This window comes from Lepidochelys olivacea (assembly GCF_965140295.1).
Source record: "Lepidochelys olivacea isolate rLepOli2 genome assembly, chromosome: 4".
Lineage (NCBI taxonomy): Eukaryota > Metazoa > Chordata > Testudines > Cheloniidae > Lepidochelys > Lepidochelys olivacea.
In genome coordinates this window covers 41,197,526-41,225,327 of record NC_140414.1, presented here as the reverse complement: position 1 = coordinate 41,225,327, position 27,802 = coordinate 41,197,526, and the positions used below count along the sequence as shown (strand labels likewise).

Here is a 27,802-nt window from a genome sequence, read left to right as displayed (position 1 = left end):
AAATAAATGTTGATTTCATTTACAGTGAAGATCATTGATGCAGAGGATGTGAAAAAGAAGTGGGTTTTGTAGTTTTGATAAAGACCCACAATAATTTGCTGAGCTTTCATTAGCTAAGTTATTCAGACAAAGGATTAATCAACTAATTGATGCTCCCCTTTTCCAAAGCAAATTAGATTAAAGAGATTTATTTGCATCCATATTATTGGTTTTATTGCTTAAACTACAACACCAACAGCTTTTTCACCTAGCCTTTCCTGACCCACCATGCAGATCTTACTTAGATTTAAGATCCTCAAGGCAGGGACTCTCTTTATCTGTCATGTGTTTATACTGCACATAAGCATGGTGGGTTACTCATCTGCAATTGGGCACTAATACAATACAAATAATCATTCTGTAAAGCCAAATCCACTCCCACTGAAGTCAACAGCAACACACCCATTTAATCCCACATGACAGGCATTCAGCCATTACAAAGAAAAATAGTGAAATGGAGAAACATTAGAAAGATATATCATATTCAAATTAGGACTTTCCTCTGCAACACTGGGCTATTTCATCCACATTTATGCCACTTCTTGGAGCGGGGTGGGGCAGGGGGGAGTAATTCCTAACACACTGAACATATCAGCCCACTGATCAATCTTTCACTGAATTCAGAATCCAACCTGTCATTTAAAGTATAAAAATACATTTAATTGTTGCTATCACTAAAGCACTTGTGTGTTCCACTTGAATAAATGCAAATGTTTTGCTTTCTCAAAAGGCAGATAGTTGTATTTTGTTAATAGTGTCTGTATTTAATATTCATTAATTGTTCTGCACTTATTAAATGGTCTGTACAGGATGATCTTCTGGGGTTTCTTGAGTCTCCCTTGAGAGGTTTCTGGTTTCTACTGGTTACCTTGATCTCAACCCTGAGGGCTGCATCTGTCCCACAATGATAAGGAAAGAACAATAGAGTAAATCACAGGGGGAGGGAGGGAGGGAGCGAGGGAGGAAGGATTAGGGGGTATAGGAGACCAGACCAACTATGGTTTATCATTAAAATCATCAAACCAGGCCAAAATGGGAGGTAGGAGAGAAGGGGAAAGGGTAAGGCATTTATTTTTATTTTTAATTATATCTTCAATACTGGACAAATGGCATTTTACATTATTTCTATCCCTCAAGAGGAATGCTGAAGTTAAACTATACATAATACCTAATAAACCAGCACTTCTGCACTGTTATGTAAGAGTCTCCTAAGCGATAATCATTCTCTCCACAATAAGTGAAGCACAGACAGAACCAATAGCAGACCCACAAAAAGACAGAAAGAAAAGGAGATCAAGTAGGTGGCTTTGGAGTGGATTTCTTTTAGTCAGAAAGAAAAACTATAGAATAAAAAGGAGACAGAAAACAGAAAGAACTAAAGTAGATTATAGGTAAAGAAGAGATGCAGGAGTAGGTATGCAAAATAGCCATTAAAACAGTAATTAAATAGGCTTTATTATAAAGCAATCAAAAGGTACAAGTCAATCACCATATACAGACACAAAGGGCAGATTCCATGTTGCTCCTTTCTATGCCCAGCACAGGAAAGGATGGGTGAAGTGGGAAAATTCAGGCCCCTTTGGACCTTGCAAATTCTGGGGCCAGCCATCAGCACAACTTAAAGCAACCTAAGGACTGGATTTCATACCTAACTAACTTGCACTTGGAAAGGTTTGGTATGAAATGATTTTCCTTCTGGATTTATACCATATTGATATGAATAACCTTCTGGTGCATCCAACTCAAGATAATAAATCATACCCCATTTTACAGCAATCCTCACTCTCTAAAGAGATACAAGTAAAGTTGTCTAGATATACTTTTCACTTATTTTTAAAGTAAGTAGGTTAAATAATGCTGGTCAGGTCTGCATTTTTTTCTTTATGTCAGCACCAAAAGTAATGGACAGCAGCACAGAATAAAACTGTCTCCCTGTACATTTTTAAATGTAACCTGTTCACCCTTTGTTTCCTTCAGAATCACAAAAAATTTACATGATGATGTGTCATGCAGCAGAGGAGTCAAACACTTCATTTATCAACATGCTAGAAAGCCAGAAAACATCTTCAGTGACAAATTCACCTGGTTTCAGAGTAGCAGCCATGTTAGTCTGTATCCGCAAAAAGAAAAGGAGTACTTGTGGCATCTTAGAGACTAACAAATTTATTTGAGCATAAGCTTTTGTGAGCTACAGCTCACTTCATCACCTGGGTGACTCATCTCCCCAGCTGTGTATCTGCTATTGTCAGGAGACCTCAACACAAAGGTATCTAACCCTTTGTTCTTTGTGTATGTTAATACTTTACCGTGTGCTTGTTTTCTGTTTCCATTAGCCAAATAGAACAGAGATTGAATTACACAAAACAAAAATCAGAGGGAGAAAGAGTTGTTCCAAAGCTATTATGCAAACACAGGCATTTAACAAGCAACAGTTGTGAGAAACCCACAGGTTTGGTCTCCATCTTGGAGAAACACAGAGTGACAAACCCAGTGAGTAATTGGCAAGGGCTAGGAGCAGAATCCAGGAGTCCTCTCTCCGAGCCCACTGTTCTTACCACTAGCCCACACCCTCTCTTTCACACTGATCTTTATTACAATTATGCTTGCACTATTTGCAGGGGCAGGAGAGGAGGTCACTAACTAAGACAAAGCAAAAACATATCTGTATCAGAATTTCACTTGTGAGTTTGTTACTGGCATTTAACTTTTATTTTGGAATTGCTAAGGATTGATGCATGTAGGTTTTAATTCTACAGTAAATATCACTCTACAGAAATATCAAGGAACATTTCTAAAGAAACATTTTCCATCAAGGACTATGATTTTATATAAGATTCTTCTCAGCATGTATAAATAATTTAATGAATGCCCAATTCAACAAAGCTATAAATTGAAATAATTGTAACAACATTCATAAAAGAGTTTATCCATCTTCAGATAATGCAGACAAATATTGTGGAACCTGGGTCCCTTCTGTGCTAGAGATGGGTGTAATTTAGAGTACCCAAGTCACCTGATTCACTAGACCAACTCGAATAATTCTGATATTGACTGTAAAATGTGATCTGTTTGGTTTTTTTACAAAGGCCCCAGTCACTCTGCAGTAGAATATTAATTACTCATTTGTTTTACACATATCAGATCTTGGTTTAGAGTTAGCTGCATCTGACTGCTGCCAAGTTGTTCAGAAGAACATTTGTTTGTGAATATATTGCAGATCCTCCAAACACATATACACAACAGATTCCCACACAATTAAATTGCCGGGCAAAATCCAGACAAAAACAATAAGCATGTTGCAATGCATAAAAGTGCAAAGGAAATTCTTTCAGGGCTTGTAATATTCTGTCCTTCAAATAAATTAAAGCCTATTAATTGAATGCACCATTTTCTTCACAGGGAGAGCTGCAAATCAACCATTTGCATCAAGCATCCATCCATAAACTCTTTTCAGTAGACCCAAAGCTAGGAGTAAGCAGACTAAGCAATTGCTTAGGACCCGGAGCAGCTCAAGAGGGTCCCCTTATGTGCTTTTTGTGTGTTGTGTGGGGGCCTCCCAAAATATTCCTGTTTAGAGCCCCCAGTGGGCTAGCACCACCTCTGTCACTTGTTGTAGTTGAATTTACATGATGTCACATGACACCACTGTTTAGCTGACAAACTTACAGGCCACTCTTTTTAGAGAGGCAAAAGACTGGGCTCTCAAGCACCTTAAAATTATCATGTTGGTCACATGCCATCTGGCGATTGCTATAGTAACCAGACACCTGGTGTGGATAATTTCGGACTAGAAACATTCCCTCAAGTGCTTTGGATTTTTGGTTTTGGTTTTTCAGTTAGTTAATTTGTTTATGTTTTATTTCAGGGTGAACAAGAACTGACTGTGTTTGTCTGGGGAGGCAACGATTACCAGAAGTGAATTCAGAAACCAGTTTTAATGCAAAAGAATGAGGCAAAAACATCATTTATGTCACAGGATCTCAATTCATTGGATTTACATTATCTATGAGAAAAGCGTGTCTTGTCTTATAACAATGTCTCAGAAGGACCACAACAAAATAATGAACAATGTTTATATTAAGCTCTGTCTCTGTGCCATGAATTATAATAAGCCTATCAGAATGAAAATATAAATATTACAGGAAGGGCTGGTAACAGCCCATATTATTGATTGCCAGATTGTTTTCAGTTGCTTATAATTTTGTCAAACTTTAACCATTTGGGATTAAATTTGTCATACCAAGTGTTTGTCTCAGGCTAATTTTGGGAGGGAAATTTCTGCTGAAACAGTTCAGCTGTTACTAAGAACAATGCTAAGAAAAATATGCTGTTTTTCCTGTGTTAAAAAATTATTTTCTTTTCTTTGAAAAGCTCTATCTCACCCACTGCTTTTGAGCAGGGATTTGAAATGTGCTATAAAGTGCCTTTTGCTTCCTTATGAAAATTGACAAATGTATCCAAATTTTTTTGCCTTTGAAAAAATTGCCATTGGCTAATGCTCAGTAGATGTCTTAGATTTTAGCAGCTAAATTCCCAGAAGGTTCCATCCACGCTGCTCCAGTCTGGCGCTGAACAGGACTTTTCATGCAACTGCAATTCTGGACTGCTGTGGACCATGCCAGGTCTGGGTCTGATCACCTGAACTGAGAATGGAGAGCTTGTCTCTCCTGTGCACTCAGTGACTCACATGTTAGGCAGCTTAAAGGAAGAAGCTGAATGGTTTGAATACAGAGGGGATAAGAGCTGGACCTCCAGGGGAAGGGGGAAATAGACTGAAACAAGAAGCTTGGGGGAAGAGGTGGCAAGTGGCACTAGAGGCTGATAGGGGAGAGAGTGTAAATCTGGGATTGGGAGCAGCTGGACTGAGGGGAGACTGGGACTAGCTGGGCAGGGAGACTGGGAGTCAAAACCAGTAAGATGGAAGGGAAAGAGGAGAGAGAGGGTGTGACACTAGCAGACCAGGTGCCAGCTCTTGCCAAGGCTTAGGCTTCAGCTGAGCACTGACAAATTCATTGCGGAAAACCAGTCTCTTTCACCTGTGTGTTAGTGTGGTTAAGATGGGTACTGGATTTATAACAATGTGTTTAGACTTTATGAAATGCTTGTAAAGTTGCTGCATGCATTAATCTCAGTTACAATATCTTAAATATTAGCTTATAGCACTTGATATAGTTTTTGCTTCACTTTTGCTTTGTAACTGTAAAAAATGTTTGCTGAAATTGTGAACACAGTCAGGAGGGATCATCTCTTTCCCTATCAAAACTAAACAGGCCATTGCGAGACAAGCTGACAAGAAAATTTTTCATCTGTTGTTGTTTGGACTCTCTCAGGGCCAGAGCTATGAAACAGAAGCAGAGATCCACAGGGTCGCCCTAAAAGACATTCAAAGCTGACAAATTACTACAGTTCTGTCACCTTTTGAAACCACAGACTAACTCATTTGTGTAGATATATTTGCCTGCTTTAACCTTGTACTAACGCTCATTTATTTTCTTAGTTAATAAATCCTTAGATAGTTTACTATATGGGATTGGCAACAAAGCATTGTCTTTGGTGTAAATCTAAGGTACAAATCAACCTGAGGTAAGTGACTGGTCATTTGAAACTGGGAGTAACCTGAATATTTTGTGAGCTTTAGGGTATAGCATCCATCTATTACTAAGTCCAGCTTACCTGAGTGGCAAGATGGACTGAAATGACCAAGGGGACTGTCTGTGACTCCGTGGTAAGACTGGTATACTGTTCTAGGAGTTCACACTTGTTACTGGGTTGGTGAAATCTAATTATAGAACATATCACCAGTTTGGGGTGTCTACCCTGCATCTTGACAGTCTGCCCAGAGGTTGGCACTCACGTGAGCCACTCCAAACTGTGTGATGGAGCAGAGGAGAAAAACTGACAAGAAGCTGAGGTTTTGAGGGAAAACTGGGACTAGTTTGACAGAGACTGGGAAACTTAAGAGGGGACAAAGGACACAGATTTGGAAGAGGAGTCTGGGAGGGAGGATGGTGAGGTTGGGACTGGGTGCCAGTGGGGATGGGGAACATGAGTGAGGGGAGGTAAGGACTGGGAATGAGGAGCCAGAAAGGGGCTGGGCAGGGCTGGGAATGGCTGTGCAAAGAGACTGACACTGTCTGGAGGGGTAAGACAAGGACATGCTGGACAGGGAGAGACTGGGAATGGATCAAGCAGTGGAAACTGGCTAGATGAAGAGAATAGTACTGGGATGAGGAGCCTGGGTAGGGAAGAGAGAGAACTGGGACAAGGACAGGTTGAAGGAGATAGGCAAGTTGTAGAGGAATTCTTGGGGGAAAATAGAGTCTATGCCCATTAGAGGACACTCCTTTCCAGAGCCTGGAATGGAATCCTAAATTCCAGAGTCTCACCATTCCTCTGCTGTCAGCAAATATCTGTGAAACCCTGGCAATGTGTCCCATCTCCTTCTAGTGCTGAGCCACAAAGAAGATGGCAGCAAGAAGATTGCTATCACTTGCTCCATTCACTCAAATGGCAGAGATCTGCGTGAAGGACGTACATATTCCAACCCTGCTGATGGCCCATATAGGCGTCAGTATAATGCCACATGTTTAGAATTTCTGTTTTTTCAGTTTGTTTGTTTTTTGTAAAGCTAAGATATTACACACAAGCAAGTATGTTAGAAGAACACTATTAAGACTGCAACGCCAAGCACCCAAAAGTTAGAAAGTAATTTGTACAACCTTAATTTGGCCTCTTTGTGAATATGTATTATTAGTCTTTCACTACATGATCACATACTATTTTTTCCATAAAACCATTGCCTCATTCAGTGCACAAAATGGATGGTGCTTACTATTCAATACTTTGTTTTCTCCTCAGCTTTCAATGTGTGGTCCCATGTCTTATTTATTGCCTATTATCAAAAACCTTGCTCTGAACAGACAATTTATTTCCTCACAGGCTTTTCTCTGGTGCTCATCACTACAGTTTCCGAGTGCTTCATAAACATTAATTAATTTTCACAATGCCCCTGTGAGGTGAGGGCATGGTATTACCTCCATTTTATATAGAGAGATACAAAAAGATTAAGGGTCAAATATTCACTAATTCTGGGTGCCCAATTTGAAATACCAGCATCTGATTTTTCAGTGTATGCAGCATTACATAGCACTCTATATATTCAAGCACAATTCCCACTGACTTCAGTTGCAGCTCTGAACGCTCAACACTTCTGCTAATCAAATGCCAGGATCTCAAGTCAGACACCCAGAAAAAGAGGAACATACAATTAGTGACCACCTGTGAAAAGTTTGGTTTAAGTGACTTGCCCAGAATCACACAGAAGCTCTGTAGTAGAGGCAGGGATAGAATCCAAATTGCAGGGTACCATTCAACTGCCTTTGCCTTCCTGCAGTCTCCTGCCTCATTCACTACACTCTTTCCAATTCCTGCAACAAATGAAGCAAGTGTCTGATTTTTCCCCAGAGCATGTCCATTATGCTGTCTCTTGCGCACTTATACCCTTGTCCCAGTCCTATTCTCCTCACCTAGCTAGTCCCGTTCTCCACTGATCAGGTTTACCGAAGTCTGAACGGATTAATATCTTCACCCCTTTAATGTGTTATTGCTCTGTTTTCAAACTCTTTACTCAAATCTCTGGGCCAATTTCTGACCTCTAGACAGACATATACAACTCCTCCGTATTTCAATGGAAGCTGAACATGCACTTCCAGGAGAAGCCTTATATATATGCAAACAATTGATTGTACAGTCACAGGATATCAATCATTTCAGAAAATGATGTGTCCTTTAAAATTGTATCAAAATACACATTTGAAGCAATAAATGAACATAAATAATGTTTCCAGTTTTCACCTTGGCTGTTGCCAAGTAAGTAACACGTTCTAATTTTGATGAGAACTGCCTTTACAGTACACAATTACACAACTACATTAGCAAAATACAGTGCATAAATTGTAGACATACACACAGATTAGTTTCTGTGCATAAACAGGCCTTTTTATGTGCAAGTCCTGAATCATACTCAGATATGTGAGTTTAGGACCAATCCTTGCCCATGCTAAGCTCTCTTTGTGCTACTCCAAGAAGAGATTGTTCTAGCAAGTGGATTCAGCCAGAGCACACTGTGCTCTATGGATCACTGGACACGATAACAGACCGTATGGTCCCTGAGGCTGCTCTAAACTATGATGGGGAGGGGGATGGAAGAAAACCAGCATCAGACTCTGGAGCAGCAAGTAGCTGCTTTGCATCTTCCTCCTCAGCAGAGTCTGGTCTTTACTTTGGTGCTGCTGAGGATTCAGTCCCTAGCCTCCAATTCAGTGAAGCATTTAAGCACATGCTTAAGTGTTTTGCCTAATAGGGATGGTCTTAAACTCGTGCTGAAGTGGGGCCTTCATGTACAGTATTACTGGTGGGCTCACCTATGCTGCATATCAAACTTTAGTAGAGTGTGGAAAAACCTGACCCAGACACTGATTTGCCCCTACATCATTTTTTTAAAATTAGAAATCAAAACTCACTAGGATTAGGCATACTGGTGCCATTCATTCCCAGTATTCTAGCAAATTTCTAATGCTTTAGCAGGGCTCCTTGGACCTGCCTTTCAGTGTTCTGTAGAGTTGAGTGTGTTTTACTGGCCAAACCTGTCTGCAAGCAGCCTATAGTTCAACAAAGTCAACATCAATAACAGTTTTTAAAGTCTTCCAAATTACCATTGGGAAAACTCAGGCCTGTGATTAAATGTGATTTGACAGAATGAAGACAATGGGTAGGAAAGCCCAAAGAGGATGTATGTTGGTGTGTGATTATTTGTTGCCATTTATAACATATAAATGGATCTAACCTTTTGTGACAGAGTCGGGCCAGATGGCTATAGGAGAGTAATAGAAGGCAGATACATTAGCCCCAGGCTAAGTAGGTCCCTTTTCCCTGGGTAAGGTAACAGGGAAGGATTTTTTTTTTTTTTTTTTTGAAACAGAAGGAAAGTTTATTGGTAACGCTTACAAAATTACCAAAGGAAACAAAACAACTATGCAACAAAACAACGCAATCAGAAGGTATAACACAGCAGCTTTCAGGAGGGAGAAGTGTTCAGGCTAGCCTGGGCCCAGAGCGGGGGGGCTTCCTCGACACTCGTGGTCTTCCACCCTCCTGAGTTACCTGGTGGCCTAGAGCGGGGGGGCTTCCTCGACACTCGTGGTCTTCCACCCCCTCGAGTTACCCAGTGCCGTGCCCAGTGTCACCGATCCTCCCTCTCCTGAGAGTGCCCGGTAAGATGGGCACGGCTGCGGGGTGGGCGGTTTAGGGAGGGGGGGTAGACACCCATGTATTATAGGACCCCTCCTAGATGACAGGAATGATGGTATCCACAGCGGCAATGGCTGGGGCTGGCGTCTCTCGCTCTTCCCCTCAATCAAAGGGTCAGACGGAGGGAACCGGACGGGGTCACCGAGCAGAGAACCCCAGACAGCGCCCACCGCTCCTCGAAGGCTTCAAGGGAGTCGGTGGACGCCGCCCAGAGGAACTCCGCTCGGATACGTGAGTGTACTGAGGATCGGAAAACGGCCCCACAATCGCAGGACGTTTCATGGGCCAACCTCCTCTCTCTGGTTTTATAAATGGCTGTTTTAGCCAAAGCTAGGAGGAGGTTGACCAGAAGATCCCGCGACTTTGTGGGGCCGTGGATGGGAAGTGTATAGATAAAGAGGTGGGGGGAAAAATGAAGCCAGAAGCGTAATAAAATATTTGTGAGGAGCCGGAAAAGGGGCTGCAATCTGGCACACTCTAAATACACGTGCGCCAGGGTTTCCCTCACATTACAAAAAGGACAAGTGTCCGGAATGGGGGTAAACCGTGTCAAAAACACGCCCGTGCTCACAGCTCCGTGAAGGAGCCGCCAACTGATGTCCCCGACGGGCCTTGGGACCAGGGTGGAATACAGGCTGGCCCACCGAGGTTGCTCACCCTCCAAAGGTGGCAGGAGATCCCGCCACTTTGTATCGGGGCGGGACACCAGGGTGTGGGCGTGAAGGGTGTGAAGCGTAAGTGTATATAAGTATTTCCGTGGAGCAATTTGAAAGCTAACCGGCTGCAGTTCGTGCAGCCGGCTTGCAGTGAAAGGGTGAGGGGTTTGTTGGGATCTACGGGGTGGGGGCCCGATGGAAAGGTCCGGCGGGCCCGGGGTAAGGGATGGGCGGGGTGCGCCCTCGCACAAGGCTCGGCTAACATAAGCCCGAGCAGCGGGGGTCAAGGCGGCCTTCACCTCCTGAAGTACGCGCCGGGGGGTACGAAGGCTGGAGAGCCCCATGCGCCGAGCGAGCATCAGGGGATCCAGCCAGTCTCTCCGGTCGTAGTCCAGGAGGTCTCCGACCCTCGTGACTTCCGCCAGGACCAACCTCTGGCGCACCGAGCGGGACTCCGCCACCTGCACACGGAGCTGGGGGTTGTGTAGCAGGGGCTCCGTGAGGAGATCTGCCCCCACGGTGGCCGCCACGGACCTGGTTGTTAGAAACAATTTCCAGGTCCGGAGGAGGTCCTGGTAGAAGACCGACAGCCCGGAGAGGTCTCGCGGAAAACCCCTCGGAGAAAGATAAAAGAGCTGCCGGTCATATCGAAACCCTTGGAAACGGCGCAGGAAGGCGTGCGCCAGTATGCTCCACGCCGAACTACTTGCACTATAAAAGAGCCTCTGCAGGGCCTGGAGGCGGAAGACGCGGACCTGAGTGTACAGACACTTTAGGCCCTGCCCTCCTTCCTTCAGGGGTAGATGAAGAACTCCAACAGGGGCCCAGTGCATTCCTGACCAAAAGAACTCTAGAATCAATCTCCGGAGATGGGTCAGGAAACCCGGGGCCGGGGCCAGGGTGTTGAGCCGGTACCAGAGCGTGGACAGGACTAGTTGGTTAAGCACCAGTGCTCTCCCTCGGAGGGAAAGACATCGAAGAAGCCTCGTCCATCTCCGGATCCGCTCTATCACCCCGCCCTCTAAATTTTGCCAGTTCTCCGGCGGGGAAGGATGCGTGGCGGAAAGGTAAACGCCGAGATAGAGCAGTGGACCCGCACTCCACCGGATGGTCTGAAGTGCGGGTGGGAGGGAGCTCACCTGTCGCCAGTCCCCCACCGCCAAGCCAGAGCTCTTGACCCAGTTGACTCGGGCGGAGGAGGCTGCCAAATAAATGGCTTGGCATGCCTCCACTCGCGCCAAGTCACCCGGGTCCTGGACCACGAGGAGTACGTCATCGGCGTACGCCGACAGGACCAGCCGCAGCTCCGGCTCCCGCAGCACCAACCCCGTCATCCTCCTGCGGAGGAGACAGAGGAAAGGCTCGATCGCCAGAGCATACAACTGGCCCGAGAGGGGACACCCCTGCCGCACTCCTCGCCCGAAGCTGACCGGTTCAGTCAGGGTCCAGTTGAGCCTAACCAAACACTCCGCGGAGGCATACAGCACCCGGAGAAAACTCACAAACTGAGGTCCAAATCCAAACGCCTGCAGAGTGCTCAGGAGGTACCCATGGTCTACTCTATCAAACGCCTTCTCCTGATCAAGAGACAGGAGGGCGAACGATAGACCATCTCTCCGCCCGAGTTCCAAAAGGTCTCGGACGAGAAAGAGGTTGTCAAAAATGCTGCGACCCGGGACAGTATAGGTCTGGTCTGGGTGGACCACGTCCGCCATCACGGACCCTAGCCGCAGCGAGATTGCTTTCGCTACGATTTTGTAATCCGTGCTAAGGAGTGAGACGGGACGCCAGTTTCGTAAATCGCGGAGGTCCCCCTTCTTCGGCAGCAAAGCGAGCACCGCTCGCCTGCATGACAGAGGGAGGACCCCGCTCTGCAAGGACTCAGCCCAGACGGTGACTAGGTCTGGGCCGAGAATGTCCCAGAACACGCGGTAAAACTCCACGGTCAGCCCGTCCATGCCCGGAGATTTATTGGTGGGCATGCGACGGAGGGCTTCCGAGAACTCGGCCAGGGTGAGAGGCAGCTCTAGTCGGTCTCGGTCGCCCACGCTGACCGTGGGGAGTTCCTCCCAGAGCACCCCGCAAGCGTCAGGATCGGTCGGGTCCGGGGAGAAAAGGCTTGTGTAGAAGTCACGGGCCCTCCCACACATCTCCTCCGGACCCGTGAGGGGGGTGCCGTCTTCCGCAAGAAGGCAGGTGACGTGTTTCTTGGCCCCCCTCGTTTTCTCCAGGGCATAGAAGAAGCGGGAGCCGCGGTCCATCTCCCGAAGGAGGCGGATGCGGGATCGAACGAAGGCACCTCGGGCCCGGTGGTCCTCAAGGGCCCGGAGCTCCTCCCGCTTCTCCCGGCACGCTCCGCAGAGGGACGGGTCCTCGGGATCAGCGGCCAGGCGCCTCTCCATCTCTAAGACCTCCCGTTCCAGCTGCTCTATCGCCGCATTTCGCCGTCGGCTGGTGCCCCGAGTGTAGTCACGGCAGAAGAGCTTGGCGCGCACCTTCCCGAGATCCCACCATCGCCGCACCGAGGGAAAGGCACGCCACTGCTCTCGCCAGGCCAACCAAAACTCCCGGAAGGACATCACAAAGCTCTCGTCCTCCAACAGGCTGTTATTAAAGTGCCAATAGGCCGGCCCCGGTCTCTCTGCACGGAGGGAAACCGTTACAGCGACTAAATGATGATCGGAGAATGGGGCTGGCCGAATGGCGGAGGAGTGGGCCTGTGAAAGATGGAAACGGGATAAATAAATACGGTCCAACCGAGAGTGGTGTGACCGATGGGCCTCCACCCGAACAAAGGTAAACGTGGAGGTGTCATCTGGGTGATGGTCACGCCAGACGTCCACTAGGGAATGATGGTCAACTATCCCTTGGAGAATATTCGCAGCGGCCGGACTCGGTTCGGCCCCTGAGCGGTCCTGTTCCTCGAGGGTGGTGTTAAAGTCCCCTTCCAGGACCAGGCACTCGTGCGAATCCAGGGTGCCGAGAAAGTCGGACACCTGCTGATAAAATTGTGGCCGCCTGGAGCTCATTTGCGGGGCATAGATGTTAACAAAATTAACCACGAGCCCCTCCATACGGACTCGAAGGTGCAGCACGTGGCCCGGCACAGCCTCATTGACCCCTAGCACCTCAGGCCGTAGGTTGGGGGAGAATAGGGTTGCCACTCCAGCCTGCCAGGTCGCAAAGTGGCTAAAGTATACCCTGTCCCCCCACTCCAGCCACCACCTGTCCTCGGCGGCCGGGTCTGTATGGGTCTCCTGCAGGAAAACTACGGAGTACCTCCCCTCCCGAAGGTAAGAGAGCACCTGGGACCTGCGGAGAGCCATCCTACAGCCCCTGGTATTCAGGGTCGCAATAATAAGAGGCGTCATACGGGGGGCTGGGGGGGTGGGGGTCTCGTATTGGCGGGGGGGTTCAGGGCCCCCGGCGGGTTGCACAGCAACCCATGACCCATCCCGTAGGTGAGTAGATCGCTGCGGAAGCTGCGGGCTCGCTCGTAGGCCGCAGCACCGCGCTTTCCTTGCCCCCTGCCCTCCTTTATAAGGGCCTTTGTGGCCTGGAGGAGTTGATCAAAGTCCCCCCATAGCCGAAGAGCCAGCTGTGCCCTATCGCGGGCGCCACGGGAGTGCTCTAGGAACTTCCGTAGCGCATGCCGCAGCTCATGGGAGGGTGGGGTTACAATTCCCAAGGTATTCCCTGATGGGCCTCTTAATACAGCCTCGTGGTCCGCTAAGGCAGGTAGACAGGGTGCGGACCACCGACGGGGCGTCTGACAGGCTGGGGTTATTAAATTCACTTCACGCCTTGGGGTGGAGGGGGATGGCAGGGGAAAAATTGCCACTCCTAACGGGTTGCGACTAGAAAGTGCAAAGACTGCTCCCTGGGGGGAGTCTGCAAAAGGCGGAAAGGAAATAACCCCAGGGGCGGCATTAACATTGCAGGAGGAGGGACCTTGGGCAGGGGCAGGGGTGGGGGCAGGGGCAGGGGTAAGGCTCTGGGGTGCAGGAGGCGAGCAGCTAAAGGAAAGTGCCTCCTGAGCAGAGTCAAGGGTTAAGGGGGAAGGGGAGGGGCTCCCAAGAATGCTAGGTGCTGACTCCATGGTGGTTTTAGCGGTCACGGCATCAGGTGGTGGACCGCCTTCTGCAGGGTGCTCACCCGGAAAGGCAAAAAGGGGGAGGGAGCATGGGGAAAGGGAGGCTGGGGTAAGGCTGCCCAGCTCGAGGCCAGCCGGCAGCAAATCATCCCCTCCCTGGGTGACCGGGGTCAAATCTAGGGCCTCAATCTCCGCATACACGGAGGAGAGGCCAACTCCTGCCACCCCGGGGGCCTCTCCTCTAGGGCCCGCCTCAACGGCGGCCTCGGGGTCTGCGGGGGGTTCGGGTAGCGTCCAGGCAGAAGGGGTGTCCTCAGAAGTCTCGGAGGGGAGGGTTTCCCGTGGAGGGGGGATTCTGCCCTCCAATGCCAGTCCGTCTTCCCTTCCCGACGCCGGCGGATGGATCTCGCTCGCGGCCGTGGCGGGAGGCTCGATAGCAGTGCCTCCTTTCCTGGTCTTCTGGGGGGCTTCCGCGTCGGGTGGATGCAGCGGAGCTCGAGCCTTCCGCTTGCCTCGCTTCCCCTGGACTAGGGTCCAGCCCTCCATAGCATCATCTGGGGGTTGGTTAGCAGGGGTCGTGTCGGGGGGCGGAGGCGATGGTTTAGGGGTTCGGGGAGGTAGCGGTGGGGCAACATGAGGGGCGGGGGCTTCTCCTTGGGGAGGGCCCTCTCTTATACCCAATAACATCCTTGCCACACCCTCCTCCATGGGCTCTATTGGGGTGGTACTAGCAAGGGTGGAAACCCCTTGCTCGCCCGGGCATTGTAGGGAAGGTATCTCTTGGGCCCGGACGGGAGCAGCGATGGGTCGAGTAGGAGGAGGGTTGGTTTCAGGTACTGGGCAGCCAGGGGCATTGGCAGCGACGGGGCCAATGTCCTGCCGGGTCTCGGGGGTTTCGGGTGCCCCTCCCCCCCGAGCCAAAGGGCAGTCTCTGCGGACATGCCCCGCTGAGCGGCAGAGGTAGCACCGGGCCTCTCCGGTAGAATAAAAGACCCGATAGCGGGCTCCCTCGTAGGGGACTAGAAAGGACCCCTCAAGCGCCTCTCCGTCACGCGCCCCTGCCGGTGGTAGAAGCTGCACTTGCCGGCGGAACGAAAAAATGTGACGGAGGGTGGGGTCCTTGCAGCCCAACGGGAGAGGGCTGATGACAGAAACAAGTTTCCCCAGGGTGGAAAGAGCGGGTAACAGGGCAGCATTGGGTAAGAAGGGAGGAACGGAGGTAAGGACAAGGCGAACGCCCAGGTCTTCTAACGGTTCTAGGGGGACAAACACCCCCCCTACCGTCAGGCCCCTCTCCACCGCCTCCTGGGCGGCATCCTCCGAGGCTAAGAAGAAAACGATCTTCCCATACATCTTGGAGGCCGCCACAATAGCCGTGGGTCCCACCACCTTCGCCAACGCCTGCACGTATGTCTCCACGTGGGGCGAGGCGGGCACCAGGAGGCAACGGACGCCGTGCTTCCTGGTCAAGGCGGGGAAAGGGCCTCGGCCGCTGGTGATGGTGGCAGAGGCAGGGGGGGGGCGAGATGACGAGGCATCAGGCAGGGGGGAGCCCGCTGCCGCCCGAGCATACGTCCTGGGGGCCGGGGGAGGGACAATCGCAGAGCTGGTGGAGGGAAACGCTGGGAGGGGCGCCACGGTTGATGACGAGGCCGCAGCGGTGGGGGCAGCTCCCGCCATGGAGGGCTCAGTGGTTTTAGCGGGGCCCTTTCCCTTCCACCCGCCCTGGCCCTTCTTGCGAACCGGGGGGGGGTTTCCTAGAATCTGGGGGGGGGTGGGTGCAGCAGCAGCAGCAGCAATCACCCTGGTGCCTCCTGCTACCGGTGCCCCAGCAGGGGGGGTGGCAAGTACCTTAACAATAGTAGTAGGGGGGGGACCTTGGGGGTTGGGCTGGGGTGGTGGTGGGGAAGGGACAACTAATTTTATTGAAGCAGTCTCACCCCCTCGTTCCCCGCCATTGTGAGCAGGGAGAGACAGGGAGACACCGGAAGGAGGGGGGGGGGAGGCAGAATAGCCCCTCCCTCCGCTGGCTGCGGACGGGAAGGGAAAAAATGCCGAGGGAGGGGGGCTGGGAGGAGGGGGGGAACAAAATCGGGGTCCAGTAAAAGGGGCAAGTTGTGGGATAAGCAATCGGGGGGGGGGGTGCAGACCCACACACGTTTGTCCAAAGAGTCTCGGTTGGTCGGTTGTTAGGTCCGGTCCGGAAGGCAAAGTTCAAAGCAAACAGCTGGATCCGAAGGGAGATGGCAGATTGCCAGCAGGGACAGACTGCGGGGGGGCCGTGACAGTTGTAATAACAATGGGGGGGGTAGGGGCACCGATGGATCGGGGGTGGGGGTCTCCACGCCACACCCCCTGTGCCGCCACAAACGCAAGTAATCACAGTCAAACTCCCCCCCACGAGAGTATAATTCAGAAAGTTACTCAATCTTACGGCCTCCGTCACGATGATTTATATTATTTCTTCTGTCCGATGAAATCTCCGTCTCCGGCCGTGTTGGCTGTGTTCCAAGTCCTCCGGTATGTTAAGAATGTTAGAAGGTCCGAGCCGCTGGCAAAACGGCTGGGTCTGGGGGTTTCCACTCCCCCCTCCGGACAGCAAAATCGGCAATCTTCCCCCCCCTCCTCCGGGGGCTCAGCTGAGGCAAATAGCTGCGCCCGAAAGCAGGCGTGGGGGGGATGGCCGGCAAAGGACGTAGATGGGAAAAAACACAAAAAATGGAAAGAAAAATCAAAAAAGCGTCTGGCCCGGTCGGGGGGGGACTAAGGCAGGTGCAAAAAGTAAGAAAAATCAGGCCAGGGGGCTTTAGGAAAGAATAGAAAGCAGATAGCTGAGGAGCAAGCAAAAGACGTTCCGTTTCCTAACAGGGAAGGATCCAGAACAATCAGGAACCTTCTGGACACAATTAAGACAGGCTGAATAGAACACTTGCAGCCATTCAAGAAGCTGCTAGAATCAATTAAGGAAGGCTAATCAGGGCACCTGGGTTTTAAAAAGGAGCTCACTTCAGTTTGTGGTGTGCGTGTGAGGAGCTGGGAGCAAGAAGCACTAGGAACTGAGATTGAGAACGCAGACTGTTGGAGGACTGAGGTGTACAAGCATTATCAGACACCAGGAGGAAGGTCCTGTGGTGAGGATAAAGATGATGTTGGGAGGAGGCCATGGGGAAGCAGCCCAGTGAGCTGTAGCTGTCGCACAGCTGTTCCAGGAGGCACTCTAGACAGCTGCATTCCACAGGGCCCTGGGCTGGAACCCGGAATAGAGGGCGGGCCCAAATCCTCCCAACTCCTGGTCAGACACAGGAGGAGTCGACCTGGACTGTGGGTTCAGAAAAACGGCCACGCTGAGGGCTGCCGTGAAGCTCCAAGGCAAGCAAATCCGCCAATAAGCGCAAGACCCACCAAGGTAGAGCAGGAACTTTGTCACACTTTCTACTCTGTGTTGGATGTATAGGATTTGCCAGTAACATCAGTATATATGACAGATGATTTCTAATTTTTAAGTAATAAGCATAAACAGTATTTTAAGCAGTAAAATGCATTTCTCAGTATATAGCTCTGTTTCAAAAACCAAAGCAGCAATCAATATTTATAACTGACACCTCTTCCAAGTTATTCCTGGTGTACAGTTTATCACAGTCACATATTCCCTAAGTTACCTTTTGCAGAGGTAGCACCTCTGATAGAACATGGAGATTAACACTCCCACTGCGTGTAAAATGGTGAATCATTCTAGCAACAGCAACAAATGTTCAGGGAAAATTGCTATACAGTACATTCTCCCTGCTTAAAATAGGGCCTCCTTTCATATGCTGTATTGTGAATAATCCAAATACACCAGCGACATAAATAAATTCTGTTTACAGTATATCAGCCTAAAGCATATAGAGAAATGAATGAAGCCTTTTAAAAAGCCCGTCCACATCTCTGTGGAGTGGGGAAGAGAGTTTGGTTGGACCAGTAGGGGGATCTAACTCCTGAGAGCTTGTGCCAACCCATACTACTGGATGCCAGCCCCTCAGTGTGTCTTAAGGTGCAAATGGGTATGTGTCTTGGGTACAAAAAAAGGCTTCTCTGCCTCCCATAGGCCAATGAGGGGAGGATTAGGGAGGCTGACTGGCTCTCTCACACACCCCGGTGTCTGCCCTGCCTTATACTGAGCTGCGTTCCCTGTGATTATCGCCTGCTTTTGACCAGGAAAGATTTTTTTCTCCCTGTTGTGTTAAACTGGCAGGAGTGCAGCGTGTTTTTCACCTTCCTTTCAGCATTGTGGAGGCCCAGTTTAGGTTAAAAATAGTCAGAATAGGAAGATAGTGCTTGAAGGATTATAAGACTGCAGTGTCCAGTGTGGAGAAAGACTAAAAGAGGCAGCTCCCAGAGGTAAGTGAGACCCAGAATAAGTTTGTTGGACATTTGGCCTGTAAGACAAAAGAGAGACCCAAAGTCTTCACAGACTGAGGTTCCCATTGGTACCTTCTACCCCACTTCACAAGGAGAGGGCAGCAAGCGGCGCAGTGAGAGGATTCAGAAGTAACCTAAATCCTACAGGTTAGACTGAAGAGAGTCTTCCCTGAGTTATATGATGGGTGCCCTGTAACCCCTCAGTGGACCAATTAAATGCTTGGTATTTGAGAGGGGATAGACAGATTACAATGGGGAGAAGCACTAAGTAGTTGAAGCCAGGTGCTTAAATCCATTTCTGTTTCCAGAACTTTCATTCACCTACATGTTTAGATCAAACAGAGCACTTCCATCTGCACATAGGATTAGAGCCAAACAAAACCAAAACTTTTTCTAAAATTAAAATTAGATTGTTAAAATTAGGGCAGAGACTGTGTATTCATATTCACTGTGTTTGCACAGTGCCCAGTGCAATGAGACCCTGATCCTGACTACACTGAAATATCAATGTTTAATAACAGTTAGCGCTATGAAAAAATCATTCTCCCCAATAGTGAACTGTTTGACACCTTTCAGCAAAGAATTTTTCCTGGTTTCTGCAAAGCCAAAGCAAGCAGTTTCAGCAGGTAACATTCTGCCATTTGGTTCATGTAAAAGCACTCTTGCTATGAGGTGATTCATGACAAAATAAACATTTCTTGGAGAAACTATACAGTTTTCCTAATGTTTCAGCAATCCTCTGTATTTACTGGTCAAAGAAGGAATATTTTACCTGGTTCAAATGGACAAATTCTCACAATTATTTGGCAACAGTTTATGTTCTCACTGGAATGGCTTTGCACTTTCATAGCCTTCCACCCAGCCTCTACATCATACAAGGATCTGAACGAACTTTACAGGCATTAATTGACATCCCTTCAGCAAATCTCCAATAAAGGAATGTACCTGATCAGGAGAGAGGTGGCCCAGAGCTTGAATGCAGATCGGAATTTAGTGTCTGAGGGGACTGAGATGCGGAGTTCCATTTTGAGTTTGTCTAGTATCACAGACAATTGCTGGTGTCTCAAAGTTACAGGTTTCACATGTATTAACCAATATGACTGGATACATCTACTATATGACCACACTGGGAGTTAGCCAGAATTGGTTGCTTAGCAATGAAGTGGCCTTTAACAGAATGTTGAAAAAAAGTCATGAAAGGTACTTTAAACCATTTGTTAAAGTTCACCTACTGGAGGTGCTCATTAGTGCGGGTGTCACTGTATTTCAACTAATACACAGAATCATCAAAACATAGGGCTAGAAGGGACCTTAAGAAGTCACTGAGTCCAGCCCCATGTGCTATGGGAGGACCAAGTAAACCCCTAGACCACCCTGACAGGTGTTTGTCCAACTTATTTTTTAAAACCTTCAGTGATGGGGACTCCACAGCCTCCCTTGGAAGCCTGTTCCAGAGCTTGACTACCCTTAGAGTTGGCAAATTTTTCCTAATATCTAACCTAAATCTCCCTTTTTGAAGATTAAGCCTATTACTTTTTGTCCTACCTCCAGTGGATATGGAGAACAATTGATCATCATCCTCTTTATAACAGCCCTTAACATAGCAGAAGACTGTTGTCAGGTCCTCCCTCAGGCTTCTTTTCTCAAGATTAACCATGCCCAGTTTTTTCAACCTTTCTTCATAGGTCAGGTTTCTAAGTGTTTTATCATTTTCTTGCTCTCCTCTGGACTCTTTCCAATTTGTCCACATCCTTCCTAAATTGTGGTGCCCAGAACTGGACACAGTATGCAAACTGGGTCATCACAGTCACTGAGTAGAGCAGGACAATTACCTCCAGTGCCTTACATACAATACTTCTGTTAACACCCCAGAATCAAATTAGCCTTTTTTGCAGCTGCATCACATTGACAACTCATATTCAGTTTGTGGTCCACTATAACCCCTAGATCTTTTTCAGCAGTACTACCTCTAGACAGTTATTCCCCATTTTGTAGCTGTGCATTAGATTTTTACTTCCTCAGTAAAATACTTTGCATTTGTCTTTACTGAATTTCATCCTGTTCATCACCAATTCTCCAATTTGTCAAGGTCATTTTGAATTTTCAACCTGTCCTCCAAAGTGCTTGTAACCCCCCACCCCAGTTGGTGTCATCTGCCAATTTTATAAGCATACTCTCTACTCCATTATCCAAGTCAGTAATGAAAATATTGACTAGTACAAGACTCTGGACTGCCCCTGCAGGACCGCACTAGATATGCCCTCCCAGTTTTACAGCAAACCACTGATAACTACTGTTTGAGTATGGTCTTTCAACCAGCTGTGCACCAGGTAGAGGGATAGCTCAGTGGTTTGAGCATTGGCCTGCTAAACCCAGGGTTGTGAGTTCAATCCTTGAGGGGGCCATTTAGGGATCTGGGGCAAAAATTGGGGATTAGCCCTGCTTTGAGCGGGGGGTTGGATTAGATGACCTTCTGAGGTCCCTTCTAACCCTGATAGTCTACGACTCTATGACCTTATAGTAATTTCATCTAGATAACATTTCCCTAGTTTACTTATGAGAATGTCATGCAGCACTGTGTCAAAAGCCTTACTAAAATCAAGGTATATCATGTCTACTGCTCCCCCCTTCCCATCCACTAAATCAGTAATCCTATCGAAGAAGAAAATTAAGTTGGCTTTCCATGATTTGTTCTTGACAAATCAATGCTGACTATTCTTATAACCCTATTATCCTCCAGGTGCTTTCAACTTGATTGTTTAATAATTTGCTCCAGTATCTTTCCAGGCATTTAAGTTAGGTTGACTGTCTACAAGTACTTGGGTGTTTCTTGTTCCCTTTTTTTTTTTTAAAGATAGGTACATATTGGTGCATAATTCTAATCAGCATTGCCCATGAGGTCATCATACTCCATATATCTAGGTTTCAGAGTAACAGCCGTGTTAGTCTGTATTCGCAAAAAGAAAAGGAGTACTTTTGGCACCTTAGAGACTAACCAATTTATTAGAGCATAAGCTTTCGTGAGCTACAGCTCACTTCATCAGATGCATATCGTGGAAACTGCAGCAGACTTTATATATACAGAGAGAATATGAACCAATACCTCCTCCCACCCCACTGTCCTGCTGGTAATAGCTTATCTAAAGTGATCATCAGGTGGGCCATTTCCAGCACAAATCCAGGTTTTCTCACCCTCCACCCGCCCCCACACAAATTCACTCTCCTGCTGGTGATAACCTGGATTTGTGCAGGAAATAGCCCAACTTGATTGTCATGCACATTGTGTAAAGAGTTGTCACTTTGGATGGGCTATCACCAGCAGGAGAGTGAATTTGTGTGGGGGGGGGTGGAGGGTGAGAAAACCTGGATTTGTGCTGGAAATGGCCCACCTGATGATCACTTTAGATAAGCTATTACCAGCAGGACAGTGGGGTGGGAGGAGGTATTGGTTCATATTCTCTCTGTATATATAAAGTCTGCTGCAGTTTCCACGATATGCATCTGATGAAGTGAGCTGTAGCTCACGAAAGCTTATGCTCTAATAAATTGGTTAGTCTCTAAGGTGCCACAAGTACTCCTTTTCTTTTTGCATATATCTAGGTAATTTTATAGGCCTCATAACCAGTGTTTGAGTACCATAACCTGCTTAAATCTCATTTTTAGAAAAGTAAGCATCCAAAAAATAGGGCTGAACTGATCCAGTGATATTAATAGCACCCACAACACTTCTTTTACCACCTCCATAATTCTTAATCTCACCATGACAATTGTTACTGTCCACCACAGCTAGTATGTTCTGTAGATCAAAACCCCTACATCTAATAAGATGCTGATTTAAAGTAATTTTGGAACGTTAACTGATTTGTTTTCTTTCAGTGCAAACTTGGTGGTACTTCATTATTAAAAGCCCCATTTGGGGAACTGGGAAGACTAGAGTTAATGCTGTGAAGTCTAAGCTCTGGGCCAGGGCAAGGCAATCTGATGAGACAGTCACTCTGCCCCTACTATATATAGGTATGGTTCTGATGCAACCACTTGAGTTTCTGATACAATTAACCTTGAGGGAAGAGTGTCAAATATATTGGTGCCAGGATCACCAGTGTCAGGAATCAGCCACTAATGCTCAGAGAGCAAGCTAAGTAGGAAAAAAAGGAAACCAAAACAAATCTAACACCAGAAGCACAAGTCTACCCTCACATATGCCCCAAAAAACACTCTGAAATCAACAGGATGGGGTGATGGAAAAGGAAACTATAAGAGATTACTTTATTTTTAAACCATGGGATTTAAATATGATAATCATTTTCAAATCAGTAGTTAGCACAGTTTTAGCTGAGAAAATATAAGGTCTGCTACATTTGGGGATCGCTAAAAGATGCCACAATTGCTACGTGCCTGATGAAAAGTTACATCCATCAATAATCATATGCAACAGAGGATTAGTATTTGTTTTACAGCAGTTCTGTGACATGCAAACGTTTATTAATAAGGAAATCTTCCTATACTGGAAATAAACTCAGAGTTTTCAACGACAATACTGAGCATTTAAAATATCAGGGTTTTTTTTATTATTATTCCTGGAAGATCAGCTACAATAGGTTTGTTTGCAAAACTGCTTTTTCCCCAATTTGAAACATCAGAATTTGTGTAAGTATTGGGAGAATAGTATTTGTCATTTTTAAATGCATATAATTTCACTGTTAAAACATACACAAACTAGAATTTGTCTAGGTTCCTAATTTTAAAATAGATAAGTTCTTAAATCAGAATCCCTCTACAGAAAATTTTTTTGGTAAGAAAACTATAAACTGAGGCCAGCATCTCACAAAGACTTGTGCAGGTGAGTAATTTCACTTATGAAAGCAGTTACTCATAAGTGCACGTGTTTGTAGATCGGACTCCATGTCAACTAAAAACAGTATAGCCTTCAGAGAGCTCTATGAATTGGTCTGCTAATTGTCATTACACTGCCAACATAATCAAGGCTTGTATCTCTATATGGTATATTTATATATATCCAGTGGTGTTGCAGCTGTGTTGGTCCCAGGATATTAGAGACATAAGGTGTGTGAGATAATATTTTTTAATGAACCAATTTCCGGTGGTGAAACAAGCTTTGTCTTTTAAATTACATCAATTGTTATTCACATTAGTTAGGTGTATTATATTATGCTTATATTCCCCAGTGGAAGTCAGGGCCTCATTGTGCTAGATCCTGTACATACTTATAGTAAGAGACGGTCCCTGCCCCAACTCTAGTTTATAATATAAGGGTTGTCTACACTGCAAAACAAAGCTGTCTCTTCACTCAGATTAGCTATCCCAGGTTAAAATAGCAGTGGAGACAGGGCATTTTATCTTTTAACTTGGGTTAGCGTCCTGAGCTAAAGCCTGTAGGGAAGCCTGAGGTGGAACAGCTACCTCGAGTTAAACCAGCGCTAAGCACTTTTGAATAGCCCACCCTAAATAGACAATACAGACAAAAAGAAAAGGAGTACTTGTGGCACCTTAGAGACTAACCAATTTATTAAATAATAATAATAATAATAATAAATAATTTAATAAATTGGTTAGTCTCTAAGGTGCCACAAGTACTCCTTTTCTTTTTGTGAATACAGACTAACACGGCTGTTACTCTGAATATAGACAAAGGAAGCATTATCTCCATTTTAAAGATGAGCAACAGAGAGCATAAAGATTTTTGAAGTGCTCAGCACCCAGTAATTCCCACTAATGCTTTTGAAAATCTGGCCATAAGTGATTAACATCAGAAAGGAAGTCTGTGATTCCAATTCAGTGGCTTTATTACTAGGCCATTTTCCTCATCTGATCACCAAACACACACACACACACACAGAAAGGAGAACACATTCTGAAGTGATACGAAATCTCAGAGGCAATTTCCCACTTGAAACACTGGTCAACAATTCCAGGGGGAAGATTCAAAGAGCTTTAAACAAATTTAATTCCCCTACCAGAAATATCTTACTGAGCACCATCTGGACTCTGATTGTAACTAACTTCTATTTAGACTAATTACCCTTTCTTTATAGTGAAATAGTGTTTCCTAATATCCAACCTAGACGTCCCCCACAGCAACTTGAGACCATTGCTTCTTGTTCTGTCATCTGCCACCACTGAGAACAGCTTAGCACCATCCTCTTTGGAACCCCCCTTCGGGTAGTTGAAGGCTGCTATTACATCCTCCCTCATTCTTCTCTTCTGCAGACTAAATAACACCAGTTCCAGGGGTGAAAGTAAGTTGAGTGACTTACTGGTACACTGGGGCCAGCTCTGGCCCCCGGAAGGGGCGGGGCCTAGGGTGGAAGGGGCAGGGATGAGGGGGTCAGAGCCAGCCCCAGCCCACCGTGTAAGGTAAGTCCCCCCCCCCACCTCTTCCTCCACCGGGGTAGCAGCAGCAGCCCAAGGTTCCGGGGGCTATTTAAAGGACAGGGGCGGCAGAGATAGCAGGAGCCCCAGCCCTTTAAATAGCCCCTGGAGCCCCCGCTACCCCAGGGCTCCGGGGGCTATTTAAAGGGCCTGTTGCTCCCCTGCTTCTACTGCCCCGATCCTTTAAATAGCCCCCGGAGCCCTGGAGTAGCAGCGGCGGGGCTCCGGCAGCTATTTAAAGGGCCAGGGCAATAGAAGCTGGGGAGCCCCAGGCCCTTTAAATAGCCGCTGGAGCCCCACAGCCGCCTCCCCAGGGCTCCAGCAGTGGGACTCTGGAGGCAATTTAAAGGGCCTGGGGCTCCAGCCATTGCTGGGAGCCCCAGTCCCTTTAAATTGCCCCCTGGGGAAGCCGGGCTGCCCCAGTACAGTGCACCAGCTCTTGCCGGTACGCCATACTGGGGCAAACCAGCTTACTTTTACCTCTGCCCAGTTCCCTCAGCTTCTCCTTGTAAGTCATGTGCCCCAGCCCCCAATCATTTTCATTGCCTTCCGCTGGACTCTCTCCAATTTGTCCATATCCCTTCTGTAGCAGGGGGACAAAAACTGGACTCGATACTCCAGGTGTGGCCTCACCAGTGCCAAATAAAGGGGAATAATCACTTCCCTCGATCTGCTGGCAATGCTCCTACTGATACTGCCCAGTATGCTGTTGGCCCTCTTGGCAACAAGGGCACGCTGCTGACTCATATCCAGCTTCTCGTCCACTGTAATCCCCAGGTCCTTTTCTGTAGAACTGCTGCTCAGCCAGTCAGTCCCCAGCCTGTGAGGTGCATGGGATTCTTCCATCCTAAGTGCAGAACTCTGCACTTGTCCTTGCTGAACCTCATCAGATTTCTTTTGGCTCAATCCTCCAATTTGTTTAAGTCACTCTGGACCCTATCCCTAACCTCCATTGTATCTACGTCTCCCCTCAGCTTAGTGTCATCAACAGCAGGGATGAATTAGAGAAAACTGTCTGTGATTAAGGCACTAGATTGGACTCAGAAAACACATGTTCAATTCTCAGGTTAGCCACCTACTTCCCTGGGTAAAATACTTAACCCAGGTTAGCCTCAGCTCCCCATCTGTAAAATGGGGATGATAATACTTCTCTTCTGTCTTGTCTACTTATATGGTAAACTCTTCAGGTCTCCCACTAACTGTAACACAGCACTTAATAAGATGGGGCCAGGATCTCACTTGAGGCTTCAAGGTACTACTGTAGTAAGCAAGAGAGGTTACTGCTAATCATATTAAATTTGGTTTTCAAAAAGTTTTCACTATGATGTAATGTAAAAGATTTTAGATGCAAAACAAACAAGATCAATAAACAAATATATTGACTGGAAACTGGTGGAAGAGGAGAAATATTCAGGTTTACAGTTATCTGGCATATTAATTTGGGTAGTAGCAGCCATACTTTTTACATTTCCATTCTGATAAGCCTTTCATAATGAGAAAGCATTAGTGTCTCTCTTCTTGGAACAGTCTCAAATGCTAATAAATATTTCAGAAATTCACCTTATTTGAAAAGCCTAAAATGTACTTTAATGCACAATATGACATCAAACTATGAAACAACACCACAGCATAGACAAAAAGATCTATCATGCAGCAGCCTCACGTTGCCTCAAAGCGGTACTAACTTTACCCACCAGTTGCTATGCCCAATAAAAACATGATTCCTTTCATTTGTTGGAGGGTTTATTTTCTGGTTTTTGCCTCCCACAGGATGTCAGTTTCAACATCTGCAGAATTGGGGGTTTAATTCCAACAGAAGAAATTCTAACCTTACACTCATTTTACACCATTGACTTCAGCAGATTTCCTGCTGGTTTATGTGAGATCAGAATCAGATCTCAATATAGTTAAATAGCTTTTCCAGGTGCCTAGGATTCTGGAATCCTTGGTATTAACCAGATGGGTCCTTTATTCCAAATAAGAGAAGGGGAGCCAGATTTATTAAGTGTAAAGCTACTAATTAACATTATTTTAAGATTCTATATACATACTAAATTTTACAAGGAAAACTAAAAAGAGGTATTATCAAGTTAAGCTTAGTCCCAAAGTGTACCTTTTGCATTTTAAAGCTATCTTTGTTAACACATTCTGTGTCAGCAGAAATGCTTTCAGTAATTTTTAATTCAATTATTGAGTTTGTTGTTTTTTTTATTTAAACATTTCCCAGCAGTGTTGCAACAGAAAACTTCACAGTGTTATGATAATGTCTGAGATCCAGAAAGTGTTATGTGACTACTCAATTTCGTATTATGCAAGCTGAATAAAATGGCTGAAAGAAACAAAGAGCATAAACAGTAAAAAACAAATTAGGGGCCTGTTACTATGGCACTCCAGTTTTTTTTGCCAGTCTCACTCTATTGATTTCAGTGTAAAATTGGAGTAACACAGTGGTGTACTTGTGTAACTGAGTGGAAAATCAAGTCCAAAGTCCTTCCGGATAGTTTCCCAAATACACATGATGCCCCAGGGACTAGACTTTGCAGTCCCTTCTCTAACATAATTGCAAGACACAAAAACTTTTAATACTCACGATGTAATAGAGGTGCCATACCAGTGTTCCCCCACCTGGAGCGGCATAGCCACGCAGAACCTCTGCCTCAGTTTCCCCACCTGGTTTTCAGCCCACTTTGCTATAGATGTAGCTTAACCCTCCTGCCAAGTTGCTTCAGGGAGTTCAGCTCCTTTCAGGGTAATGGAGTCCTTTCGTTCAAATCCAACATGCACAGAACAAAAAAATCTTAAACCCTTTTCCTTGCAGGCATGGCTCCAGCTGCAATGGCCTGCCTCAACACTCAATAACTAGTTTCGGGGCTTCAGTCAAACCAACAAGCTGGTCCAGACCCCTGCTACTACC

At 46.8% G+C, this 27,802-nt stretch overlaps 1 protein-coding gene across 3 annotated transcripts in view; it reads right to left on the bottom strand.

Annotated features, from left to right (window-relative positions):
• Positions 1-27,802, bottom strand: part of ANK2 (ankyrin 2) — a 589,776-nt gene that overhangs the window by 393,026 nt on the left and 168,948 nt on the right. The gene's annotated exons all lie outside the window — the stretch shown is intronic.